The sequence below is a fragment of the Chrysochloris asiatica genome, unplaced genomic scaffold (genome assembly GCF_000296735.1).
Source record: "Chrysochloris asiatica unplaced genomic scaffold, ChrAsi1.0 scaffold00001, whole genome shotgun sequence".
Lineage (NCBI taxonomy): Eukaryota > Metazoa > Chordata > Mammalia > Afrosoricida > Chrysochloridae > Chrysochloris > Chrysochloris asiatica.
Window position 1 is genome coordinate 57,468,492 of NW_006408519.1, and position 4,784 is coordinate 57,473,275.

Consider the following 4,784-nt stretch of genomic DNA (forward strand, 5'->3'; position numbering starts at 1 on the left):
TATTTCATTAATTAAATCTGGTTAGATTTAATTTTAAGTATTTCATTTTTTAAATTGTAAGTGCTATTGTTTTCCTGATTTCCTTTCAGAGTTCTCTTTGTTGTTGTTTTTGTTAGGTGCCATTGAGTTTGTTCTGACTCATAATGACCCTATGCAACAAAATGAAACACTGTCCTGTCTTGCACCGTCCTTACAATCGTTGTGACACTTGAGCCCATTGTTTCTGCCACTGTGACAACCCATCTCTTTGGGTCTTCCACTTTTTTGCTGACCTTTGACTTTACCAAACATAATGTCCTTCTCCAGGTGCTGGTCCTTCCTGATAATATGCAGGATAATTCAAATGCATCAATTATTTTATGGTGTTCCTTATTCATTGTCCAACTCTCCCATGCAGATGAGATTATTGAAAATGCCATGGCTTGGATCAGACACACTTTAGTCTTCAAACTGACATTTTTGCTCTTGAACACTTTAAAGAGGTCTTGTGCAGCGTATTGTCGAATGCAATAATAATGTATCATTTGATTTCTTGACTGCTGCTTCCATGAGTGTTGATAGTGTTTTCTTTACACTGAGGCTGTGTCCTATAATCTTCATCCCAGGCTAAGAGAGAAACATGATCACTAAGGACTATTTCTTGTAGCAATCTCATTTCCAAGGAGGATTACTTGGGTGTGGGGGAACAAAAAGATCCCACCTCGTGGAAGAGAAAAGCTTCATTCATGCTACCAATTCTTCAGGGATTGTTTCTCTTCTACCATTGCAAAAAACATGCTTTGTTTGTAATGTGACCTATGGTTCTGTCAGTCCGAGTTTCCATTCACACTATGGTACCTTTCTTCCCAATCATCTTTGTCTTCATGTCATTTGCTTATTGTGTTTCTTCTCTAGCTTTCACTACACACACTGTACAAACAAAGGCAAAGACTGAAACAATCATTTCAAAATCAAGAGCTCACACTAAAAATACACATGAGCATCAAATAATAAAAAGTGGGTTTTCTCCTGTGTTTATTCTGGGGAGGAGGAATCCTCCTCATCCTCATCATCATCAATGAACAAACAAAGGGGCTATCTTTGGGATTCAGAGCAGTGGGAGGCCACACTGCTGGACTGGTGACTGCTTGGGGAAAGGAACTGCCCAGTTGCTAAGGCCGCATCAGCAACCAAGCACAACCCTTGGTTTACAATTGATTGGGATAAGGTGGTGCCACTGGTCAGGTCTAAATTTGAAACGGATTGGGTAGAATTCAAAAGTAGTTCCTGATTTAACCAAGAAGGTCCTGTTGAGACATCTGTAATGTAACCTTCCAGAGCCTTTCACACCAGTTATTTAGCAAGTTTCAGATCCTCCAGGAAGCGTGTGTCAGACTCCAGACCAAACAATATCCTGTCCACTTCAGTACTTCGATGTCATCGTGAATCCCAAAGGTGTTGTCAAAACTAAAAAGATATTCAAACTTGTCACTGGAGATGCTTTAGTTTATGATGGTTTTTCTGCTTGTACTGATGATTATACATGATGGTTGAATGGTAGAGTTCAGAGCTGGAGGGCTCTGGCTCTGCTGTTCATTTTTCTGACTCTGTTGACCAAGTTTATGAAAGTTATTTGCTGCAAGAAACATTCTTGTAGCTGAGCCCGCTTCTGCTTTATCTGCTCTATCCGTCTCTGCTTCTCTATCTCCAGAGTTTGCCATTCCTGAGCAGAGCTTGTAGGCAGGCCAATCCACTTAATTTCTTCTTTTTTTTTTCTTTGAAATTATATTCATTGCCATTAGCACATTTAAAGCATTATAAACTCTTTGCCTAATATTCTTCTGATCATAGCTGAATTCATTGCCAAATGGTTATTTGAATTGGTAAACTCTGATACCAGCTCATCAGCTACTTCATTACATGACTTTGTTCCTTTCCGCTGAACTTCTCACACACTTTCATTGAGAAATGTCTCAAGCCTTTTCCATTTTTATCTCCTTTTTTTCGCTCCATTTACAGCTACTCCTCAGAAACCATATACAGGGTCACTATGGGTCGGATCTGACTTGATGACACTTAACAACATGAGTACCTTTCTGAAAAATTAGAGTCTATAAATTCTCTAGCCCGTTTTCTATCACGTGGGACCCAGCCAGTAGCTTCTGCTATCTGTGTCTGAGTAACCACTGCTGGGACAGGGGTATATGGACTCCCAATCAGAACACTTCCTAAGCGGGGTAGTCTCTGTGGTGTGCTTATAATCATTTGGGGTCCAACATTCACATTTATTGATCCTAAGGGTTTTGGTATAATCTTTGTTGGTGAGTTGGTGCTGGAAGCAGGAAAAGAAACAAATGAAATGGTACCTGATCTAAGGAAGCATGCTTCTCACTCTGGGTTTATTGTGTTTTGAGTCTCATTTGATTTAAATAATATTCTAATCCATTTGTTTCTGTTATTGTTGTTTTTAGGTGCCATCAGTTAGGTTTAAATTCATAGTGACCCTATGCACAACAGAACAAAACTCTAAAAGGTCCTGTGCCATCCTTACAATTGTGGTTACATTTGAGCCCATTGTTGTTGCCATCTATGTCAGTCTGTCTCCTTGAGAATCTTCCTTTTTTTCAGTGACCCTCTGCTTTACCAATCATGATGTCCTTCCCAGGAACTGGCCCCTCCTGATAACAGGTCCAAAGTATAAGAAGTATATGAAGTCTTGCCATCTTGTCTTATAAGAAGCATTCTGGCTATACTTCTTTCAAGACAGGTTTGTTTGTTCTTCTGGCAGTCCATGGTACTTCCAATATTCTTCAACACCGTAACTCAAATGCATCAATTTTTCTATGATCTTTTTTATTCATTGTCCAATTTACACATGTATCTGAGGCTATTCAAAATAACAAGTTTTGGGTCAATCCTCAAACTCATCTCTTCACTCTTTGAAACTTTAAACAGGTCTTTTGCAACGAATTTGCCAAATGCTGTATTTTCTTGAGTGCTGCTTCCATGAGTGTTGACTGGAGATTCAAGAAAAATGAAGTTTTTGACAGCTTCAATCTGTGCTTCATTTATGATGATGTTATTTATTGGGTTCCATTGTGAGCATTTATGTTTTCCATACATTGAGATGCAATTCATACTATAAGTATTTTAAGTCCTCTTTGCTGCTAATAAGCAAGGTTCTATCATATTTGGTAAGGCGAGGGACAGAGAAAGAGAGAAAGACCCCCAATGAGACAGATTGGCCAGGTGGCAGCATCAATGGACTCAAGAGTGCCCACAGTAGTGAGGTTTGCCCAGGATGGGGCTGTGTTTCATTCTGCTGTGCATAGGGTCACTATGAGTCAGCACCAACTTGATGGCACCTAACAAAAATAACATAATCTGCATATCTCTGTGCTAATAATTCATCCTCCAATTCTGATGCCAAACTCTTCTTCATATAATATAGCTTCACAGAATATTTGTTCAGCATACAGATTTAAAAGTATGGTGAAAGGATACAACCCTGACACACACCTTTCCTGATTTTAAACCATTCAGTATCACCTTGTTCTGTTACAAGTGCCTCTTCTTCTATCTACAAGTTCCTCATGAGCACAGTAAGTTTTCCAGAATACCCATTCTTCACAATGTTACCCATAGTTTGCCATGATCTACATGGCCGAAAATCTTTGCAAAGTCCAGAAAGCACAAATACTCATCTTTCTGGTATTCTCTTCTTTTAGTCAAGATCCATCTGACATGAGAAGTGATATCCCTAGTTCCATGTCCTCTTCGATGGTTTGTAAAAGAATTGATGCATTTGAGTTATGGTATTGGAGGAGAATATTAAAAGAATCATAGCCTTCCAGAAAAACAAACAACAAATGTTTGTTGGAAGAATTACAACCAGAATGCTCCTTAGAAGTCAGGATGGCCAGACTTCATCTCTTATACTTAAGACATATTATCAGAAGATACCAGACCCTGGAGAAGGACATCAATGAGATGGATTGGCACAGTGAAAGTGAAATGGGCTCAGATATAGTGATGATCGTGTGATTGCCTCAGGACTGGGAAGCATTTCATTCTGTTTTGCATTAAGTCTGCTATGAGTCAGTACTGACTCAACAGCACCTAACAACAACTATGTCCTCTTCTGCACCTGGTTTTAATTTCTAACAGTTCCTGTTAATGTACTGTTACAGCCATTTTTAAATTATCTTCCATAAAATTTTACCTGCATGTGATATTACTGATAGTGTTCGATGATTCACACATTCTACTGTGTCACCTCTTTTTGGAATGGGCACCAATATGGATCTCTTCCAATCAGTTGGCCACGTAGCTGTCTGCAAAATTTCTTGGCATGGATAAGTGAGTGGGTCTAGCATGGCATCAATTTCTTCAAACCATTCAATCTGTATTCAGCAATTCCTGGAGCCTTGTTTTTGCCAACAACTTCAGTAAAGCTTCTACTTTTTCTTTAGTACTGTTTGTCCTTGATCATATACTGTCTCTTGAAATAGTTGACCATTTCTTTTTAGTATAGTAACTCTTTCTATTCCTTCCATCTCCTTTTGATGCATTCTGGTCCTAGTGTGGCACTGTTTAAGCACTGGACTGCTGACCACAAGGTCGGTGGTTCAAACCCATCATAAAACTGATCAACAACTCTTTGGAAACCCTACACAGGGTCATTGTAAGTTGAACTGACTGGACAGTACTTAATAGCAACAATAGCATCATTTAGTATTTTGTCAAAACAACCCTTCAATAATGCAAGTCAAGTCTTTGATTTTTATCTTCAGTTATTTCATTTT

At 38.9% G+C, this 4,784-nt stretch overlaps 1 pseudogene; it reads right to left on the minus strand.

The window, feature by feature from the left end:
* Positions 1-1,014: 1,014 nt before the first annotated feature.
* Positions 1,015-2,334, minus strand: LOC102838484 (annotated as a pseudogene).
* Between the last annotated feature and the right edge of the window lie 2,450 nt (positions 2,335-4,784).